Consider the following 24,474-nt stretch of genomic DNA (forward strand, 5'->3'; position numbering starts at 1 on the left):
AGCCCTGTGGCACACCACTGGTCACAGGGTTTCTTCCTGAAAAGCAACCCTCTACCACCACCTTCTGTCTAGCCAGCTTTGTATCCAAATGGCTACTTCTCCTTGTATTCCATGTGATATAGTCTTGCTAATCAGTCTGCCACGTGGAGCCTTGTCGAACGCCTTGCTGAAGTCCATATAGACAATGTCCACCGCTCTGCCTTCATCAATCCTCTTGATTCAAAAAAACTCAATCAAGTTAGCAAGACACTGATTTACCACACACAGCCATGTTGACTAACCCTAATTAGTCCTTGCCTTTCCAAATGCATGTAAATCCTGTCCCTCCGAATCCCCTCCAACAATTTGCCCACCACTGACGTCAGGCTCACTGGTCTATAGTTCCCTGGCTTTTCCTTACTGGCTTTCTTAAACAGTGGCACCATGTTAGCCAACCACCAGTCTTCTGGCGCCTCATCATTGGCTATTGATGATACAAATATCTCAGTAAGTGGCCCAACAATCACTTCCCAGCTTCAAACAGAGTTCCAGGGTACACCTGATTCGATCCTGCGGATTTATCCACCTCTGCGTTTTAAGTCATCCTACACCACTACCACTGTAATATGGAGACTTTTCAAGATATCACTATTTATTTCCCCATGTTCTCCAGCTTCCATATCATTGTCACAGTAAGCACTGATGCAAAATACTCATTTCATACCACCCCCTATCTCCTGCCATTCCACACGCAGGCCTTGCTGAGCTTTAAGGTGCCCTATTCTCTCCCTTGTTACTCTTTCATCCTTAATGGATTTGCAGATCATTGGATTCTCTGTAACAGCTTTAGTCAAAGCTATCTCATGCCCCCTTTTTGCTCTTCTCATTTTATTCCCCTCTTAAGTCTATTTCTCCTGCCCCATACTTTTCTAGGGATTCATTCGATCCTTGCTGTCTATACCTGATATACGTTTCCTTCTTTTTCTAAACCAGAGTCTCAATTTCTCTAGACACCCAGCATTCCTTACATCTACCAGCGTCTCCCTTCACCCCAACAGGGGCATACTGTCTCTGGACTCTCATTATCGCCATTTTGAAGGCTTCCCACTTTCCAGCCATCCCTTTGTCTGCAAATATTCAACTCCAATCCACTTTTGAAAGGTCTTGCCAAAATCTGTCAAAATTGGCCTTGTTCCAATTCAGAATTTTATATCAGGTCTATCCTTTTCTGTAACTGTTTTAAAACTGTAGAATTATGATCACTTATGATCGCAAAAGTGCTCCCCCACTGACACCTCAGTCACTTGCCCTGCCTTATTTCCTAAGAGTAGGTCAAGTTTTGCTCCTTCTCTGTTAGATTCATCCACATACTGAATCAGAAAATTTTCTTGTACACACTTAACTCAAGCCTGCCCCTCCGTTCAACAAGATCATGGCTGACTTCCCACATGCTACTGTTTCTTATTGATATGAGCACGTCACAGCATTCAACTCCCTTATATATCAAGAATCTGTCTGTTTCCCTGTCAAACACTTGCTGTGATCAAGGTTTCCCAATTCACTGGGGTAGATAATTCCAGACATTCACTGTAAAGGGAACTACCTTTAATTCCCTTTAAGTTAGCATGATTAAGATGATCGGAAGAGTAGTTAAAATGTACCTTGGTGGCCAAAACTCTTGATCTTGTTGAGATAGTAGAAACAGTGTTTTTTCTAGTGAACATATTAGAAGAAATTTGTAAAAGGGATTTAGCAGCGATACCAATCGAGTGTCATGTTGTTTACAGGTCACTATGCGATTATGTGCATTCAACAAAATGCATTAATGAAGAAAGGTTGAGAATTGATATTGAAGTTTTAAAACAGTTGCTGCAGAATGTAAAAATCTCCAAATTAAAATTGGTCATTTTAAATATGATACAATAATTGATTACATTAACAAGTTATTTTAATAAATTTATTGGGCATTATTTATTAAAATCCAAAGTTCTATATCCCTTACTTTCTGTTTTGATGTTTCTGATGTTATTCTCATAGTTCTGTCAGTGATTTCAGTGCCATCCAACAAGTGTATGCTTGCAAAAAATAAGTAGGTAGAGCACACTACTATAATTATATATTAAACATCATCTTGTACTTTGGGTTATTTGTTCTCATTATAAATTCTTATATCTGCATTTATAACTCAACCTGTTCTACTTACATAAACTTTTCAACCCATAATTACACCCTTCAACCACTCATGACGCTGTACATTTTTACAATGCTCAGTTCCTCAGCCTGTACACTACAGCTTCAATTGGCTTTGCTTCCCAAGTGCACTTTGGGTAACTGGTTAACTGCAGATAACAGCAAATCAAAACATTTAATAAAAATATGATCGGATGTGGGATATGAAATCAGAATACAGTATTACACAGTATTTATTGTTCACCCTCTGACATTTTATACCCTGCCACAGGATATTAAGCTGTTTTATTAAATGCTAGTCATCTGAATTTTGTGTTAATACTCCATTCAGCAACCCTCAAATTGGTCTGTAATCCTAAGTACCCCAAGTAAGAGGAAGACAAAGCATATTCATTTTAAAAGTCAAGATGTGAATAAGTGAGAATATTCTATGTGATATTTGATTTTCAACTACACTGCCTGTAGCAGGCACTTTTGTGCAGGGATGATTTACTTGCTGCGTATATTGGCCAGAATAATGTTTGACATGCATTATGGGAGATGAGCACCATTTTAACTTATCTCTCAAAGACATACAATGAAATGAAGCAGAGTTAAAAATATAGAAAATGGACAGAGTAGGCCATTCAGCCCCGTGAGCCTCTTCAACCATTCTGGCTGATCTATGGCCGAACTCCATATACCTGCCTTTGCTGTTATCCCTCAATATCTTTGCTTAACAAAAATTTATCTGTCTCAGATATACAATTTACAACTGTTCTAGCAACCACTGCCATTTCTGGAAGAGAGTTCCAAACCACCACCTCCGTTTGTGTGTAGAAGTGATTTCTTCGGACTCCTACTTCGTGAGCTATAAGTGAAAATTGTAGACTTCCAGAGTACTGCCTCTTTATAAGAATATAAAAAATAATTTTTAACTATAATTTTATATAGAACGAATAATATGAAGGTTGCATGATGTACCAATGGACTTAGAGATTTGATTGTAAGATAGGAGCATATGGGTGGATTTCTTTCGTGAAAAGATATTTTAACCAATAATTAGGTGAGCCACTCCTTCTGGAACAGAGACCAAATCCAGTTTGCGTCAGAGAATACTGACCCCCTGGAACATGTGTGGAAAATTTCTTTTACCTTGATGCTTATGATAGGGATTGTAAACATTGAAGGCCATTGTCTTGGTTTTGGTTCAGAGTAATCAAGGATTGATTTTAGCCTAGAATATTTAGAGATTGAAAACTTTTGGGATAGTTTTGAAGAGCTGTGTTGAGGATTTGAGGCAAATTGTTTCTCTAGATGTAAAGGACAGGTCAAGGAAAGCATGGCTACGTCTACATAAAAGTTTAATTGTTAAAGCCTTTAAAACAGGAGTTCTTGGTTAGAAATCAGCATGTTATTAAGAGGTGAATAAACCCAAGCTGTTAGTTTTGTAAATATTCAAGTAAAAAAGATTTCACAGTTCATAGGAAAGAACAGGAAAGAGTTATGTCAAATTTAAGGATTCAATATAGAGAAGTAATTTCTCTTGATTCAGTCTCTGTAATGCTTAATGTCAGAAAATGGGATTGTTTTGCTATGTCATTTAAGATCTTTCAAACTGTTCCATGTTTAGATAGCTTAATTTTTTTTTGTTTTTGTCTTTTGTGTAATATACTTCTGTTGTTAAAGAAATTCTGCAGCCTTGCGTGACTATATTTCAGTAAGTGACCACCATGTTAAATAATATTTAAACAAATTTTCATATTTCATTCTGGGCTCTGACTTGTACAGTCGTACTACCAGCTGGGATTGTACCAGGAGGAAAACAATATTTATAATATTATTTAAAAACGTCAACCATTCACTTCCGTGGAAACAAAATTCATAAATAACAAAAGAAGAATTTTGGGTCTTAAGGATGTCCGTATCATCTGTCTGAGCTTTCTGACAGACTATGTTAAAATAATTAATGGAGGAACACGTTCCAAGTTGATTTAACTCTGGGCCTATAAGGAGAATATGTAAGGTGCAATTTTCAGAGGATGAGATAAATTAACATAGACTCACTATCTTCCTGAAATACTCAGAGCACTTAAGACACTATAACTGTGACATTTGAAATTTATATGAATATTAGAATGCTGGTTAAAACCTTGTGACTAATGCATGCGCTGCCTATTTTAAATATGGTAATTCAAGTCATAGGGATTGAACTATATGGTAAGTTCAGTAGTTTTCTTCAATACTGCATGCACCTGCTAATTACTTGCTTCCTGTATGTTATTGATGTAGAATATAGTCACAGGTATTTGGTCTGGTCTTTTACTTTTATTGTCAATATACTATGTTTTTCACTCAAATAAACTAAAACGAATACACAAGACACCGACCTCTGTGGACACAAGTAGTTCAACATTACAAATCTGCAGTCATTGGCAATTAGAGATGTCCTGAGAATTAGGCTCTGTCTTGTACTTTGCATGCGTGATGCATTTAAATGCTATGTTTATAATTGGGCTGCAGTTCACTTAGGCATTTGAAGGATATGTGGATAGGGTGACAAATTGGAGTTGATACAAAAGCTCATCTGTGATCTTAGTGAATGATGGAGCTCATTTGATGGTTCGTTTGGCCTACCTTGTGACTGTTTACTATGTTCCTATGTACTAATGATGATGGTTGCATCCAGGCTTTTGTAGAATACTGTGAAATAATCACTTTGTGTGATCAGTTTCAAAACTTTTAAAACATTTGTTTATTACCTTTTATACATTGAACAGAGCTCATACTATCTTCTTTAAAGAAACACCTTGTGCAACGTACTACAAGTGATAACTGACAGCTTAATCCCACAATGCCTGGACTCTCTAACAGATCATTCCAAACATGAGAACTTGCAACAGCATTTCTACATTAAAACAGGGGTGATTTTTCTATCAAGTCAAACACAGATTATGTATGTAGCACAAATTACGTATGTAAATCAAATTCCAGTCACTTGCAGCAGAGCATTCTGCAGGTGTAATTAACAGGGGAATTATTCAAACATTTGCATTCTTGCCAGGAATAGTTGTGATGCAGCACAGTGAGATAATGCTACAGTTCTTAAGTCATCTGCAATGGGGAGACAAAACAGAAACTGGGTCTTTGGTTTGTTTAATATCTTCATTCAGTCTGCAAAGCTAACCCTGAGCTATCAATTGCTGGCAATTCTAAATCTCTGCTGCACTTTCACCCTGACCAGTGAATGATTTGAGGAATTGTAACCTGTTTTACTATTAGCCATGTTACACTCTTCCAGTTCTCAGAACCTAGTTCAATGATTTCAGACCCTAACAGCTTTTTTAAAGTTCTGATAATGATTCTGCTTTTACTATTTAAAGCTTTTTAATGTCCATTGACTGTCCCTTTACCTTTTTAATGAACTATACAGTCTTAACCTTACCCCATCATCCCTTTGTAATTTAGATGACTCCTACCTGCCCTCCCAGCACAGACTTTTCCTTTTGTTCTTTCATCCTTGCCCTCTCATCCTATTATTGTTCAAAAAAGGCTACCATAATGTCTATAATATTTTTGAATTTCGATAAAATCACAGACCTGAATCATTGAGCTGAAATTTCGGCAATTTAATTTTGTCAAGTTTAATGAAGATTTCTAGCTGTGAGGCTAATTGAAATCTCTCAATGTATCTCACTAAAATTGCATCGTAACTACATACCCTTCCTCTATGGCTCCTCTCTTCCTGATTCTAACCCCAGCCTGGCACTCGCCATTCCTGGAACGACTTACCATTCAACAAATATCAACTGAAAGACCAGCATCCTTGGCACCGGGCCACATTCAGTCCACTATGCATTCAATCTAGCACTGGCATCCCAAAGTTACCCTCCTTGGTGACATATTGATTTTGAACATGTCGGAAAAGGGGGAAGAGAGTCGCCATTCTCCATCAGGGACATGGAGGTCCTGATGAATAGGTGATGCTGAGAAGTATCATCCTTTTCCTGCAAGACCAGCAATGGAGGCCAAGGCAAAAGACTTTGTAACTGATCCCATGTCACCAGCCAGGTCAGTGTGGCCTCTACGATGTGAGGGAACAGACAACAATGCCATCAGGTATTTGAAAGTTGGCGAGTACATACTCTGGCTTCCATATCAAGAATTCTCTAGCTAGTTTGATCACAGTGACGGGACTGGATGGGAAACTTCATGTTCATGAAGTGAGATGTGCTGTTAATAAGGTTTGTTAGCAAGCAATAACCCTCCTCAATAGGCAACTTGCCATTCCCTCTTGAGAATCTTGCTTTTGAAGTTGAACGATGCAGTGAGTTGTATTGAACATTGGGAGACATGTTTAACTCAACTTGATTATTTCATCAATAAACATTTTCTCATCGGTTTGACCGAAATGTGTGAAGGGTGATATGGGACCATTTTTTAAACTAATTTACTTGCATACTCAATAAAGTGTCTACTCTATAAGATAATCTAGGCACAAATGTAAAGTAGATCCAATTTGTATGATATTTCAACAACACTCTGAATTCCTAATTCAATAAAGAAAAATTATCTGTTATTTTAAAACACCAATTCTGATATGTGGTTTTAATTGATGTTCAAAATTAATTATTCTTACTGAGCAAACATCAATCGTGTCTGTCAACTTGTCAGTTGGAAGACTTCACTTATCATTGGGCTTTAGAGAATGAACTGGATTGTGTCCATATTCACATACATATCGCTGCATCCAGCTAGATGAATTGATTTATCTAGACCTGAAAATATCAGATTTTATTATTAGATTTCTTTGTAGAATACCTTTGAGACATCTCATTGCTGAGTACCTTAGAGATACAGATACAAACAAAACAGATATTCTCTGTTTTGGCAATTACAGAAATGCAAATTACTGTAAGAAACAAATCAACAATTTCTATTATCATGTCCTTCTATCATCTTAGTCTGCACAATCTTATTAACTTCCTACCAATATTTAACGAGCTCCTTGACCTTTTAGAACTTCACGTGGCTCCTTTACTCCCATTGTGTCATTCACAGATGAGGTCATCCCTGACCACTTCTTTCTATTGTTGTCAATTCAGATTCCACCCTAGCATAAACATTTGTCCAGGGAACTGATAGGAAGACTTTAGAATTCCAAACTGTTTACCCATTGGCTCTGCACTCTCCACATCATTTCTGTAGCTACTAATCTGCTTGATCAAACTCTCACCTTTACTTTTGATTCCTTTGACCATGCAAAAGCCCTTCCTCACCTTGGTGATTTTCCCTGGCTCACTCATCCCTATTCCCATAAGTCCAAATATGTAGCCTAGAACTTTTATGGTAACCAACTGGTTTAACCATTCATTACCAGGTCCTGCTGGACTACGTAAAGCAAAATTGGGCTCCCTCAACTGTTGACTATTGAAGAATAATTTCTGGTTCCCCTTTTCCAGTACAACGTGTCTTTAAAAATTCTGTCACACAGTAAGTATGAGGTCTTCACTGTCACTAAAATTCAGTACGTTCAGTAGACTCGATCTGCTGACTCCGTGCCCTTCACTTGCCACCAAGCTGTCCGGTCTGTGTCTCTTTCCTTTTGATGAACCAGACTCTCTCTCTGGTTTTTCTCCTATCATGTTCATGTCCTGTCCAAACTTATTCTTTTTGCAACAAATTGCTGATCACTCAACTTATTTTCTGAGTCCCGTGTTGACTGATACTGTATTATTAATAGCAGCCAGAATACCATCTATCTTTCATTTAGATGTATTGTCCCTTGGCAGTGTCATTTTAAAATATGTCAAAAGTTCAGAGAAAAGCCTTCAGTGCAAATGTCTCATCATCACCACCTTTAACCGCCTGTGCCTTCTGATTTGTCAGACTGATTGTATGGCATCTGTTACTAGGTGAGCAGAAATTGTTTTGCAGTTTTGAATAGTCAAAGATATTGTCTTTGCATACCATTTCGCACTTTGCCCCCTAGCCGCCAGCTCTTCTTTCCGGATATTGCCTAATGCTAAGACAGCAAGACCATAAGACTAAGAAGTGTTGTAAGCCTGTCTAGTCTGCCTTGCCATTCAATGAGATCGTCAATGACCTGATAATCCTCAACTCTGTTTTTGTGCCTTTTCCCCATATCCTTGATTTCCTTACAGATTAAAAATCTGTCTGTCTCAGCCTTGAATACACTTAATGACACAGCCTCTGTTGTAAAGAATTCCACAGATTCATAGCCTTCTGAGAGAAGTAATTCCTCCTCATCTGTCTTAAATGTGCAACCCATTGTACTGGGATGATGCTGTCTGGCCCTAGACTGTCCCACAAAGGGAAACAACCATTCTGCATCTAACCTGTCAAATCCTCTTTTTAAAAAAAGACTTGCATGCTTCAATAGAGTGACCTCTCATTCTTCTACGTTCCAGTGTGTACAGGCCAAGTCTGCTCAATCTTCCCTCGCAAACAATTGCTCTGTACCTAGTATCAACCTAGTAAACCTTCTCTGGACTGCCTCCAATGCAAAATATCTTGCTTTAAAAAAGGGTCCCAAAACTGTTGAATTAAACAAGACATTCTCTACCATGATGTTGTATTTGACCCTGAGCTGAATTTATAATCTCATATCTGCTCCATCACCAAGAAGTCCAACATCTATCAATGTAACATGGCTCATCAATGCTCCTGACTCAATACCTGCCTTCTTTAGGTTTAAATTGATCCATTCCAGTTCTTGAGATAGTAGGAACTGCTTAAAATTGTTTCAGAGATAGTAGGAACTGCGATGTCCATGCTGGGCCTCCTGCAGTGCCCCAATGATGCCACCCAAAGGTTCCAGGAACAGCACCTCATATTCCGCTTGGGAACCCTGCAGCCCAATGGTACCAATGTGGATTTCACAAGCCTCAAAATATCCCCTCCCCTGACCGCATCCCAAAATCAGCCCAGATCGTCCCCGCCTCCCGTACCTGTCCATCCTCCCACCTATCCCCTCCTCCCACCGCGCCCCACCCCGCTTATCTAGCTTCATCCCACCCCCTTGACCTGTCTGTCCTCCCTGGCCTGACCTATCTCCCCCCTAACTCTCCACCTATACACATCTTTACTGGCTCCATCCCCGCCTCTTTGACCTGTCTGTCTCCTCTCCACCTATCTTCTCCTCTACCCATCTTCTATCTACTGCTGCCTCTCTCCCTATTTTTTTGCAGGATTCCGCTTCCCCTCCCCCATTTCTGAAGAGGAGCCCAGGCCCGAAACCTCAGCCTTCCGGCTCCTCTGATGCTGCTTGGACTACTGTGTTGATCCAGCCCTACACCTTGTTGTTCCAGTTTTTATGCTGCCCTTAAAAAGTGGAAATTACATCAACTTGAGATCTAGGAGTAAACTGCTGACAGTAATGCTTTGAAGTCCAGCCCAAAGATTGTCACTGGCTCCTAGGGATTTGGAAAGCTTGGGGATCGTAGGGACTTGGTAATGGATTGGAGCCAAGAACTAAGGGGTGGCTTTCTATGTCTACCTCCATTCTTTCTAAATGTTGAATGCCTCCAACAGGCACTGAATGCCTGTTAATGAGGATTCCTCCTGGAAGGCTGTATGCTAGCCTGACTGAATTTACTGGAGGAGTCAGTGGGAAGCTGTGCATTATATCATGTTACTGAAGCACCATTGACTTCTGGTGGATAGTGTGTGTCAAATGACTCATTAATGAGTTAAATTAAAATCCCACCACCAGTAGGTGAGACTTCTACATTGGGCCCTTCTCTCCACCCACTTATTCGAGGGCAGTTTTCCTGATGTCGGGAATCAAGTGTGGATATAAGTACAGAAGACTGTAAAGTAAAAATTTATGGAAAATAGGTCCATAATGTGCACAAAGTTTGAATTAGAAATATTACTCAAAATAGAGTAGAAGTTCAAAATGAAAGTCTTATTATTATCCCACTTTGTAGTGCAGCTCTGTTATAGCTGTCAAATGCAATTTAATAAAAGTATGCAGTAGTCATGTTTGGAATTTTGAAAACGCACTATGTCGAAGAAATATAATTCTTTGTATGCTAACGTGATGGCATAAAAACATATTTGGAATGTATTTTTGATTTTCTTTTAATGTTTATAGTCTCTATAGTCTTTAAAACCATGGAAGTCTGTCCTTTTAAATGGTTATGTGGCATAACTGTAAAATGCTTAGGTTTCTTCTTAAAAGCAAGGGACCGTGTTGCGCAGTTTTAGAGCATTTTCTCATTTATAATTTGAATTTTAGATTCTAAGATTTAGAATACTTTTCACTGTATTGCTAATTTAATTCCAAGTATATTATTAAATATTTCTTTATGGTCATATGAATACACTTACAGTACAACAGAGTGTAATAGTTAGTGGAACAAAAAATTTATATTGTTTATGAACTGAATTAATAACCATTTTCAGTTTGGTAAAAGTAATTGATCTTCCAAATTACCTTGACAGAATTTTGGTTCGCATCAAATTGTGTAGATATTAGTTCGCAACACACTTACCAGAATTTTTATTTGAGAAAGTCAGGTTTACGTTGTAAAATTATAAGTGGGATGATAATATAATGCACATATAGAAGTTCTACTGAACAGTAATTCTAGGAAGAATTCTTAGGTGGGTTGTGCATTACTTCTTTGTAGTTGTACTAAATCAAACTTCTGGCTTTTTTTTATAAAATGCAATTTAATATTTGATGAATATTTAGCATTGGTTGTTAGGCCTCCCTGATGTTTTCAGTTATTTTCTGTTAGTTTCTGTTTTAGTTATTGGAATCCACATGCTGTAGCAGTTCTATTACTGGTTGAAGAGTGCTAGTTTCACAACTATTGGTGACTGAACATATGGTTGCCTTCAGGGATTGAAAGTTAATAATATTTCACCTAAAAACTGCACGTGGTAATCTCAAGTCATTTAATAAATTTGATGTATCATGCAGTTCAAACATGTAAATATTGACAAAAATAAGCAGTTAGAATAAAACAGTTTAGGAATTCCAGTTGAAACAGATTTATCATAAATCTGCCCTGCTTGCAAAAGATAATCTGCTATCTTGCTGAATTGATTGTTTTGTGTGCCATGTTGGATTTAAAAAGCCAAGGGAGGAGCCACATGGTTTGGAAGAGACAACATTATGATCTCTTAGGCTATTTAATGCTTCAATTGACCTGAAACGAAGTGTCAAGCTTCATTGCAGTAGTGGCATATATCACCTCATTCCTTTAATGCCCAGGGATAGTTAACTGATTTATAATCCGCTAGGTCTTACTCAGCAGAAATAAATTATGATAGAGAATTGATTTAAACTTTAACAAAGGTAATGTTCTAGAAAACTAATCAACATTTTTAAGAACTTGTATTGACTTGGCTGTAAGATACAAATGTGACGTTCTGATATAATTATCTGACCTGTGAAAAATCAGGCTGAAAAACAGAATCATCAGTAGCAAGTCAGTCTGCATCATAATAAATGTCAAGAATAAATCTACCATTTTACCTTGAGAAAGAAAAAGCCTCAGCTTCATTGTAATTAGTGAAATGTTCCTTCAGCTGTCAAATTATTGTTGTAGCTGACTTCAAAATCATGTTCTCCTAATATCAAAATGTTGAAATTATAAAGCAGTGGTTTGCAAACAATTTGATGGAGAGCATGTCTTAAGAATGTGGAGTACACGGAAGAGCCGAATTTGAAGAAAAATAGTCAATACTGGGATTTAGATTTGCAAAACATTGTATTGGAAAGGATTTAAGCATGAGAACAAACTAAATACACTGCTGTACGCGGACCTTTGGTCCCTCTTTGGTCTTCATTTGCAAGTTCTATATTATAGTATTTCTAGTTGTGGTCCACTTGTTAGGGATAGTGTAGACATAAAGAAAAACATAGGAAACAGTATCGATAGTTTTGTTTCTGCTAAAGAATGATGTACTAAATATCTTTTACCATAGAGTCATCCAACACAGAAGGAAGCGGTTTGAGCTATCAGATTTAAGCATGAGAACAAACTAAATACACTGCTGTACGCGGACCTTTGGTCCCTCGTTGGTCTTCATTTGCAAGTTCTGTATTATAGTATTTCTAGTTGTGGTCCACTTGTTAGGGATAGTGTAGACATAAAGAAAAACATAGGAAACAGTATCGATAGTTTTGTTTCTGCTAAAGAATGATGTACTAAATATCTTTTACCATAGAGTCATCCAACACAGAAGGAAGCAGTTTGAGCTATCATATCTGTACCAGTTCTTTGAAAAAGTATAAAATTCCTTCTACTTCCTTGCTTTTTATTTGCAATATATTCAAAGGTGTCCAATTCTCGTTTGAAAATACTATTAAATCTGCTTTTTGTATCCTTTCAGGCCATGCATTCAAATCGTAAAAGGTCAGTAATTAAAAATAATGCCCTTTCCCTCCTTTGGTCTGTTGCAAATCATCAAAATCAATCATATAATTCTGGAGAAAGGTCACTGACCTGAAATGTTAACTCTGTTTCTCTCCACAGGCACTGCTTAACTTGCTGAGTATTTTCAGCATTTACCTGTTTTGATTTCAAATTCTGAGATCTATGAAAGTTTGCTTTTGGTTTTATCTTAAAAAACCCTCTGGTCAGTAAACAGAGCAACTCTTTATTCATTGTTGTCAGAAACCCAAATGATTTTGCCAATTTTCTTATTGTTCTCCTGTTCATTTTCACATAATGTTCAATTTACTCCTCGTTATAAATCACTATGATGTTGTAATGGAGGTCAATCCCAGTTATGTTTGGTATGTTTTCCATCTGTTTGAGCTTCACGCTGTCATATAATGTTTACGGCTCAAGAATGCCATTTGATCCGTCATTTCCATGCTGGCTGTCTATGAGAACAGTTCACCCAGCTTCACTGTCCTGTCTTTTCCTCTACAGTTCTGTAACTCTGAACTCTTCCAGTAATTGTCAAACTCTCTTGAATTCTACAATTGAATTTACCTCCATCACAAATGTGAACAATCCTAATCATTTGTTGCATAAGACTGTTTGTTTTTTTTTCCTTAAGCTGCTATCACTTCTTTTGCCAATCACTTTAAATCAGCACTATCCGGTTCTTCATTTTCCGCCAGCAGGAAACATTTTTTCCTACCTACCTTATCTAGATGCCTCATAATTTTAAACACCTTCATTAGATCTATTTTAATCTTTTCTTTTCTGAGAACAGCTCCAGCTTCTCCACTCAATCCATGGAACTGAAGTTCCTCATTCTTGGACTTATTTTTAAGGCCATAAGATCATCACTGTGGGACAAAAATGGGCTGTTACAGTCCATTGAGTCTGTTTCACCATTCAATGAAATTATGGCTGATTTGATATTCTTCAACTCTATTTTTCTGTCTTTTCCGCACAAGCCTTGTTTCCCTTATTAAATTTTTTTCTATACCTTGTGTATTCTTAGTGACCTAACTTCTGTAGCCCTCTGGGATAAGAAATTCTACAAATTCATCATTCCCTGAATAAATAAATTCCTCTTCATCTCTGTCTTAAAAGAGCAACCCATTTTTCTGAGATTGTGCCCTCTTGTCCCTAAGTGTTTGCATAAGCGGACACAACATTTCCACATCTAAAAGTCCCCTAAGAATATGGTATGTTTCAAGAATGTTGCCTCTCATTATTCTGAACTTCACTGAGTACAGGTCAACCTAATTAGCGTCTCTTCATAAGACAGCCTGTCCGTGCCTGGGATCAGCATAGTGAGTCTTTTCTGGACTGCCTTCAATGTCAGCATGTCTTTCCTTTGTCAAGGGGGCAAAGCTGTTCACAATATTCCAACCTAGGTTTGACTGGTACCTTGGATAGTTTTAGCAAGACTTGCCTATTTTTATTCTCCATTCCTATTGAAATAAAAGCCAACATTCCATTTTCCTTCCCCATTATCTGCTGAACTTGGAAGCCAACTTTGAGATTTATGCATGAGGACTCCCAAATCCCTGTATATTGTAGCTTTCTGCAATCTTTCTTCATTTAAATTATATTCAGCTTCTCTATTCTTTCTACCAGAGTATATAACCTCCCATTTTCTCACACCGTATTTCATCTGCCAAGTCCTTTCCCATACATTTTACCTGTCATATCCCTCTATAGACTGTCATCCTCACTGCTAGCTTCCCACTTGTTTTTGTTTTCATCTGCAAACTAGGCTATAGTACATTCACTCCCCTCATCCAAGTCATTAAAAGATATTGTAAATAATTATTGCCCCAGTGTTGATCCCTGTGGTATTCCACTTGTTACAGGTGGCCATCCTGAAAATTCCCCCCTTACCCTACTCTTCTATCCATGATAATACATTAAGGCTGGAGGTATAGTTATTTCTTTGAAAGACCTTGGGTTAAGTCAGCAAATTGAAATAGTTCATGCCATAATTCATAAAAACAAATGCCAGAAAATCCAAAGTGTCTTTTGAAATGATTAATGAAATGGCTTTCAATAGGTTTGCCTGCAGTAATTCTAAAATACCTGTTCTGAGATGTGATCCAAACTTTACAAAACAGTACTTTGCTGAGAGACTGTAGCAAGGAGACTCACTACTTTTGTTGACTGCACTTAGTGGCTGAAGAAGCAATGACTATGTATCTCTTGCTGAATGTTAATATAGGCCCAACAAGCTACCTCTTCATTTTTGTCTCTTAAAGTCTGGGTGTTTCAAAGACATATGACAAATTAACATTTAAATGAGCAATTTTAGCTTATTTTTGAACAATGTTTTCAGCCTGTGTTCAGCTAACGATAACAATGTGGTATTCATCATGGGTAACTACCATGTGAAACTGGAAATTTCTAGTCAAACAAATATGAAATTTGTCCATCATCCAAAAGCACTATGTTTAACCTTCAAGAAATGGATGCAATGCAAGAAAAAGGCTAAAATTTTACGAAATCACGCAGGAACTTTTTATGTGTGTGCAGAATTTAACAAACTTCGTGATTAGAAATTGGGATCCTTGACTAAAAGCAGTATTCCGGACTGCTTTGCCACATAGATATCATACATGACATAGAGAGAAAGCCACCCCTGAGCACCAGACTATTTGTGACTGACATTAACATTAACAAACTAGACTGATTACATTAAGCCAGCTTTAAATGAGGGAATTAAATAGTATAGCAATAACTTTAAAAATGTTCAATTTCCTTCATTTCATCTGACTGCAGCAACTACCCTTCCATATGTAGTCTGTCAGTTGATGTAATACACAATGCTCAATTTGCAGTTCATTTGACTCAAAATATTTTTTAGTCTTGTAAAATTTGAAGAAACAATTACTTACGATTTTGTCCTGATAAGATTGAACTAGTGTTTACAAATGTTTATCTGGTAAGTTCTCTTCTGAAAGGTAATGCAATTAATTAGGACTAAAAAAGAACAAAATTAGGATTTGTGTTTCTTCCACGTAAAGATGACATATATTAACACAACAGAAATGTGGAGATTGTTTAGGGAGCAGTTGCAACAAGTACTGGATAGGTTTGTCCCACTGAGGCAAGGAAAGGTTGGTAAGGTGAAGGAACCTTGGATGACAAGACACGTGGAACACCTAGTCAAGAGGAAGAAGGAAGCTTAAGGTTGAGGAAGCAAGGATCAGAGAGTGCTCTAGAGGTCGACAAGGTAGCCAGGAAGCAACTGAAGAGTGGACTTAGGAGAGCTAGATGGGGGTATGAGATAACCTTGGCAGGTAGGATCAAGGCTTTCTATACTTAGGCAAGGAACAAGAGGATGGCCAGAGTGAGGGTAGGGCTAACTAGGGATAGTGGAGGGAACTTGTGCACGGAGTTAAGGGAGGTCCTCATTGAATACTTGGCTTCAGTATTCAACACTGAGAGGGACCTTAACATTTGTGAGGTCCAAATGAAACAGGCAGATTTCCTCAAACAGGTTGATATTAGGAAGGAGGATGTGATAGAAATTTTAAAAACATGAGGATAGATAAGTCCCCTGACAGGATATACCCAAGTTCATTCCCTCGTTCAAGAAAGAGAATAGGGATAATCCTGGAAATTACAGACCGGTCAATCTATCTTCTGTGGTGGTCAAATTATTAGAGAGGATTCTGAGTATTTATGATTCTGGATGTGAGTTTGCTTGCTGAGCTGGAAGGTTAGTTTTCAGACGTCTCGTCACCATTCTGGGTAACATCATCAGTGAGCCTCCGATGAAGCGCTGGTGTTATGTCCCGCTTTCTATTTATCTGTTTAGGTTTCCTTGGGTTGGTGATGTCGTTTCCTGGTCTTTTTCTCAGCGGATGGTAGATTGGCTCCAAATCAATGTGTTTGTTGACGGAGTTCCGGTTGGAATGCCATGCTTCTAGGAATTCTCGTGTGTGTCTCTGTTTGGCTTCTCCTCGGATGGATGTGTTGTCCCAATCAAAGTGGTGTCCTTCCTCATCTGTATGTAAGGATACTAGTGATAGTGGGTCATGTCGTTTTGTGGCTAGTTGATGTTCATGTATCCTGGTGGCTAGCTTTCTGGACAAACAGGCAATAAGGTTCCACACGTTAGGGTCATTCAGAAAGTAAGAAGACATGGCATTCAGGGTAATTTGGCTGTCCAATAAAAGACAGAGGGCGGTAGTAGTTGGAAAATATTCAACCTGGAGCTTGGTGACCAGTGATATTCTGCAGGGATCTGCTCTGGGACCTCTGCTCTTTGCTATCTTTATAAATGACTTGGATGAGGAAGTGGAAGGGTGGGTTAGTAAGTTTGCTGACTATACAAGGGTTGCAGGTGTTGTGGATGGCATGGAGGGCTGTTGGAGGTTGCAATGGGACATTGACAGGATGCAGAGCTGGGCAAAGACGTGGCAGATGGAATTCAACTCAGAAAAATGTGAAGTGATTCATTTTGGAATGTCGAATTTAAGTGCAAAATACAGGGTTAATAGCAGGATTCTCGACAGAGGGACCTTGGGGTCCATGTCCACAGATCCTTCAAAGTTGCTACCCACGTTGATTGGGTTTTAAAGAAGGCGTATGGTATGTTGGCTTTCATTGGCAGGGGAATTGAGTTTAAGAGCCGTGAGGTTATGCTACTGCTCTATTAAACTCTGGTTAGACCACACTTAGAATATTGTGTTCAGTTCTGGTCACCTCATTTTCAGAAAGATGTGGAAGCTTTAGGGAGGGTGCAGAGGAGATTTACCAAAATGCTGCCTGGACTGGAGGCATGTCTTATGAGGAAAGGTTGAGGGAGCTAAGGCTTTTTTCATTGGAGTGAATAAGGATGAGAGGAGACTTGATAGAGGTTTGCAAGATGATGAGAGGCATAGATAGAGTGGATAGTCAGACACATTTTCCCAGGGCAGAAATGATTATTACACGGGGGCATAATTTTAAAGTGATTGGAGGAAGGTTTAGGGGAGATGCCAGAGGTAGGTTCTTTACACAGAGAGTAGTGGGCTTGTGAAACACGCAGCCGGCAGTGGCAGTTGAGTCAGATACTTGAGAGACTTTTAAGGGACTCTTGGAATGGCACATGGAGGATAGTAAAATGTAGGGTGTGCAGGGTAGATTAATCTTAGTAGGATGATAGGTCGCTGTGTTGTACTGTTCCAAGTTCTATATTCCCCAAGAATTTCTCATTTTTAAAGTTCTATGCCCTTTCTTAGTTATCCTGAATGATTTTCTCCTTTTGGCATAAATCATACTTAAACTGGTCATTGCAATCACTTCATTGTGCCTAGTGATCTATGTTTTATTTTATAGACTTCTAAATTAGGCTCCCAGTTTTATTCTGGCATTGATCCATGTTATGTTGAGGTGTAGTCATAGAGCACGGAAGCAGACCGCTTTGTCCAACTGATTCATGTTGGTCAGACATCCCAATCTCACCTAGTCCCATTTACCAGCATTTAGTCCACATTCATCTAAATCCCTCCTATTTATACACAACTTATACAAGGCCTCTGGATGGGTTACTAAACCCACTTCCTCTGACAGCTTCTTCCATATAGTTACCACCCACTGGGTGAAAAAGTTAGCCTTCAGGTCCTTTTTAAATCTTAGCTCTTTCATCTTGAACCTATGCCCTCTAGTTTTGGACTCCCCCAACCTAGGAAAAATACATTGGCTATTCATCCTATACGTGCCCCTCATGATTTTATAAGACTCCAGAAGGTCACCACTCAGTTTTCAACACTCCGGGGAGGGGGTGGTGTGGGAAGCCCAACTTATTTTGTCTCTGCCCATAACTCAAACCCTCCTTAAAAATCTTTTCTGCACTCTCTCAAGTTTAACAGCATCCTTCCTACAGAGGGGCAACCAGAATTGCAACCAGTTTTCTGTAAGTGACTCCGCCAATGTCCTCTACAGCTGCAACATGACACTCCAACACGCATATCCAATGTCCTGACCAATGAAGGCAAGTGTGCTAAATGCTTACTTCACCACCCTGTTTACCTGTGACTCCATTTTCAAGGAACTATGCACCTGCACTCCTGCATCTCTTTGTTTGGAAACACTCCATAAAGTCTTACCGTTAACTATATACGTCCTGCCCTGGTTTGCCCTACCAAAATGCAACACATCACATTTATCTAAATTAAACTTCAGAAGTGTAGGTCATGTGTTCTACACTATGAAGACTGGTGACTTTTTAAAATTGAGCTGATTACTTTTGGACAGTGTTAGAGGAAAGGCAGTTGCTGTGCTGATTATAGAACAGATCATGATCATATCTATTCTTCAACAAAACACAAGAACTATGTCAAGTCAAATCAATACCTGCTCCTGATCAGAAAATCAGCCAAGTAGTAATAGGAGGCAAGGACAACATCAGCTCAGTTCCTCCAGTCCTAATAACATTTAACCCTGAGTCGTTCACTCCTATCGAACATCACAATGGCATCAGAAGATTCAGAAAGCCAATTTACATTCGCAACCATACATCCAGTTCATTATAAAAGATTCCTTGGACATCCTTATCCTTCACTCTCTAGTATAATGTTTACCCCCTCCTCCCAGATAAAAAAGGAGGCAATTCCCCCCAGCAATAGCAGGCACCTGACCCACTCAACTCATCCTATTGCTGAATTCAAGCTGGACCGATTTATGAATTTCCTGAAGCATAAAAAAGTAAGTTTTCTAATACCTGGGAGCTTCACGCTGTTGATTTCAATAGTCTAGCTAAATTATCCAAATGAAAGACTGAATTTCTTCAGCATTGGAGTAATCAGGGTATTAATGAACTTGATCCACATTACATGTACTTTGAACTACTTCAAGCAATTTTTCAGTGTTGGTCTGTTGCTCTCTCATATAGGCACCATTTGTGTTTCACGTTGGTGTAACTTTCTTCCTTAAAGTTGCTTAATCAAGTTAAGATCAAGACAGTTTCTAAGCAGCTCATCTCCCAAGTACATTTAAAGGCCTTCTTAACTCCATTCCTTCCTCCCCATCCCCACATGCCATACCTTGCTACCTCAGATCCCTATGCAACTACCATGTTTCCCATCTATCTAGCTTCACTTCTAATTCATATGCATTATCATCGGTTGTCAGGAACAACCATAGCAATTGGAGTTGTTTCATTAGCAAAAGATTAAAGTTCAAACAGCCTAATAAAGCCCTGAATTCAAACACATTATCATTGATACTAGGTAAAAGAAACTCCATTGTACAAGAAATGTAATCCTCTAAATGCCAATTAGGTTTGTTTAAAGAAAATCTAAAGCATATTCTGCTATAGTCCTTAGATCAGTAGACCACTTGGTCGACTGAAGCCCTTTTGTGGCTCTTAAAACTCAGCCAAGCATTTGTAAGGTCTGAGGTTGCCATTATACAGCCTCCTAGCGATATTTCCTGACATTGGCCACATTTGAAATATTGCATACAGTTCTGGTCACCACACTACCAGTAAGATATGGATGCTTTAGAGAGGGTACAGAAAAGGTTTGTGAGGATGTTACCTGGTATGCGGAATTTTAGCTATGAAGAAAGGTTGTCTAGACTGAGATAATAAAATGTGAGGCTGGATGAACACAGCAGGCCAAGCAGCATCTCAGGAGCACAAAAGCTGACGTTTCGGGTCCAGACCCTTCATCCCGAAACGTCAGCTTTTGTGCTCCTGAGATGCTGCTTGGCCTGCTGTGTTCATCCAGCCTCACATTTTATTATCTTGGAATTCTCCAGCATCTGCAGTTCCCATTATCTCTTGTCTAGACTGAGTTTGTTTTCACTGGAATGCAGGAGGTTGAGAGGCGACCTGATAGAAGTTTATAAGATTGTGAATCTCACAGAAAGAGTGAAAAGAATGAGGCTTTTTCCCAGGTTAGAGGGGTCAACTACTACTAGACAACCAGGTTCAAGGTGTAAAGTGGGAGGAGGGGTGGTGGGTAGTTTAAAAGACATATGTGAGGCAGTTTTTTCATACAAAGTGGGATGAGTGCCTGGAATGCATTGCCAGAGGACATGATAGAAGGAAACCCAACAGCAGCATTCAAGAAGCATCTGGACGAACACATGATTAGGAACAGAATAGCAGAATGTAGATATTGAAAGTGAAGACAGTTTTGGTATGGAAGAGCAACATGTGGTCGCGCAGGCTTGAAGGACCGAAGGGCCTGTTCCTGTTTTGTACTGTTCTTAGTTACAGTCCCAGACTATGGTCACAATCTTTGATGCCAATCTCAACATCAGTAAATCAAATGAGCAAGGTGTCTGTAAAAAGTTTACAGTGAAGAGAAAGGAACCAAAAGTAAGGTGACATTTAAGTTGTGCAATGTTAGTCAATCTAATGATCAATTTACCTTTGCAGTACAGATTATGGTAACACTACGCTAAAAACAAATCTGCATTAAAATACCACATCGCATAGTGATATTTAATGCTATCAGAATATTTTCAAAGTGCTCCTGACTTCTCAGCAGATTTCCCCCAGTGATCACAAAATCTCTAACGGATGCATCTTTTTAGGATTTCCAAAAACCTACATTTCACGAAATGCAGGCTCATCGTCTGTTATCCAGGTTACTTTAGCATTTCTGAACTTAGGCAGAAGGTGTAATTAAGCTTTACATTTAAACAAATCCACAACGTTTCCCAATTGGTGCATATATCTTTATTTCAAATTACGTATTGTTTTTGCTGAAGATTTGCTACAAAGGAATCGACTCATCATTTGAAGTTTTCAGTGCTAGGAAATTTGAATAATTCAGTAAGTAATGTACATAAAGTGCTTTGGAAGTTAGTGTTAAAAATTGAATGATCTGATAACCTCAATTAAGATGAGTAAACTATATTACTTTGATACTAGGAGAGAAATGTCTCTCACCTCATTAAGCTGAGTATGGGAGCCCAGGGTTTTGTTTAGATATTCAGTGCTAGACCTTGCCCTTAATGATTCCAAATTATCTATTCCCTTTAGTTGCCCTTATACCCAGCTTAATTATACCGATGCTATTCTTCTGCAAGAATTGTTTTTTTTGTCTCAAGGTAATAGTTTTTTATTAAATTGTAGACTACTTTCAAATGTTCATTGAGATGCAACAAATGGCAAAGGTATGACCTTGATCAAATCACTCACTGATCCATTGTACACAGCTGAATGACTCATATCTAAACATGCTTATGTTAGGATTGACTGAAATGGAACTTTCATTATTTCCTGAGACAAGTAATACCAATTATTTTGAACCAAAATTGCAACACTTTTTTCAGATCTTGCTACAGGATGTAAAATGCCAAACCATATTCTGGTGTAACATTATTTTGGCTCCTCCATTTTTATGTAATTTCTATTGATTTTAGTTTGAAGCTGTTAAGTCTGTTGCTCAAGTGAGGTGTGCCTAGTTAAAATATAAATTGTTTACTGCAAATAAAATGATGTAGCCACTATTAATGGAAGACTGTTCTAATTGGTGTTTTCTTGGGAGTAGGGGACAACTTCTGTCTATTGTGGACCAGCGTTCATTATTTACATAAAGCATTAGGGCTTTTTTCAACAATCTCAACTTGCATTTCTATTGTGCTTTACTTTAGTAAAATACTCCAGATGTAACTGGACAAAGATTGACACCACTGCATGGAAACATTGGGACGGGTGATTAAAACTTGGTCAGAGAGATCAATTTTATGAACCATCTTAAAGGAGAAGTGAGTGTTGGAGGCATTTGTGGAGGACATTAGGGCTTATAGTTTAAGATAAGGCCCATTTACTAATGGTGGGCACCTAACTTTCTTGATAATCTAGAGGAGATTTAGCATACAAGTTAACTAAGGACTAGGGGAAGGATTTGTTCTGGGAATGTGTAAAATATGAAGAAAGAAGACAAAAGAATGGGGTCATATGACTGGGTGGTATGAAATAGAAAAAAACAGGACAGGAAGGATGAAGGAGTAAAGAGGGAAAAGAGAAAGGGACCTGGAAGCTAATGGGCATAGGTTTGGTGTCAGAACTCACACATGACTTGTGATAGAGAAACTGGAAAGCATATTACTCTTGTTTCTAGGTTTTAAAACAGAATGTATTACTTCTGCATCGTCCACGTTTCATTTTATCGCTCCAAATGTTCTATGTTTGCATCAGTCAGAGATTGAGGTGCAAATGAAGATTCAACAGTAAATGTAACAGCCAATTAGGCTTTCTGTGCAGATGAAGATTTTAAATTAGCAGCCGATGGTATGAATCACTGACTACTAAGCAAAACTGCCCAAGTATATAGAGACAAGTCTCAGTGGATATGGATATTGGAATCAAACTCCTTAGCTTCCTCTGGACAATTATAAATTGGCAATCAGACTTTGCTGTGGCAGATCTCAGAAAATCCCCACAATTGGAGGTGCTCACTGTCTCCACATTGGCTGCAAAATTGAAGAAAACCAAGTTAACATATCATGACATCATCTTCAAGGCAAGACTGGAAGCTTTTGCGCAAGGACCCTCAGAAGAAGAGTTCTGAAAACTTCTCTATTTCCCCCCCACTCTTGGAACACATGCTTGGACCTAATGATTATCTTTTTGACTTGGTATTCAAATAGCATGAATAGATCAAGATGTGACCATTATACATTCCCTTCAGTTACACATTGTGTTGGAAGGTGACCTGCTATAGAGATAGGAAAAATGAAATATGGCACGAAGAAAGGGCGCTCCAGGACAGGAAAATTCCAGCTCATCCTGGAGACATTTGACATTGAGACGCCATCAAGAAGCACTGTTTTCAAATTCTGTTGCACCAATGGGATATTATCCTTTGAGTGGTGATAACATTATTTAATATGCCTGGCAGTTATTTGTTGCCCTATTGGGCTCAACAGTAGTGCAACAGTTTAGAAATGCCCTGTTCAGCTCTATACAAGGATTCAGTCCAGATTGAGAACCTCATTATTTTCCCAGTTTTTAAACTGTTATTTTGTTGAGGTGCCAGACGGGCCTCATATACTTCAATGTACTCACACTGCTTTTAGGCTATGCTAATTTAGAAGCCATTAGCTGACCCACTATGCTATTGTCTGTAATAATAGACATGTTGTCTAATGAAACTGAGACTGGTTTTCCCAATCCTTTACAACTGATTCCTGACTCTGTCAAGCAATGGCTGGAATAGATAGAGTTGCAATACGGGCTTGAGTTTGGTCATTTGTTGTGGTGCAACAAGTACTTGGAAAAAAATCTTTAGCAGGTTTCCCCACATGGAAATAGTTTCTCCTTCCCACTTTGATGATAGTGGGAGGATGTTAGGCTGTACTGTTTATACTGGAGACTGCCAACAATTAACGATTGAGCCACAATGCTTCTGTAACCACCTGTTTGTGTATATTGGTCTTGTCTTCCATTTGCACAAATTGTTAGATGTACTCAACAAGAGGAATTGTTTTAAGATCTGCTTCAAATGTAAATTTGAAATTATTGCTAAACTCAGAGAAAGGAGATTGCAAATTGCTGATTTCAGGTGATATGAAATGAGATATATGAGGGATTTAAACTCACTATTTTCCACCATAGTATTGAAACAACTTGGAACGCCTTCCAAATCTTCATACAACCATTTGTATGTGGAGAACAATGTTATTTTCACAGCTTAGACCCTGAAACCCTCAACCCTAGTTTCCCAATCAGACTGGAGAGGGGTCCTCATTTTTCAGCAAGCTTTCCTGTGCAAAGTTTGCCCTGCTCTTGATCATTCAGTCTGGCTGATTCACCACAAGTAGATCCTTGTATGTCCTTTCTAAAAATCAATGCCGAGAGTAATGCAAGATATGACCATGTCTTCTCAGAAAGACAGTTCTGATGTGAGGTATCTTTCTCTAGAGGTTCTTGTCTCTGCTTGATCTGAAGAAGAGAATGGGA

The 24,474-nt window shown here is 38.6% G+C and overlaps 1 protein-coding gene across 2 annotated transcripts in view; it reads left to right on the forward strand.

The window, feature by feature from the left end:
- The window catches only part of dock1 (dedicator of cytokinesis 1), a 562,483-nt gene that overhangs the window by 364,257 nt on the left and 173,752 nt on the right, over positions 1-24,474 (forward strand). The window lies entirely within an intron of this gene.

This window comes from Stegostoma tigrinum, chromosome 20, assembly GCF_030684315.1.
Source record: "Stegostoma tigrinum isolate sSteTig4 chromosome 20, sSteTig4.hap1, whole genome shotgun sequence".
NCBI lineage: Eukaryota > Metazoa > Chordata > Chondrichthyes > Orectolobiformes > Stegostomatidae > Stegostoma > Stegostoma tigrinum.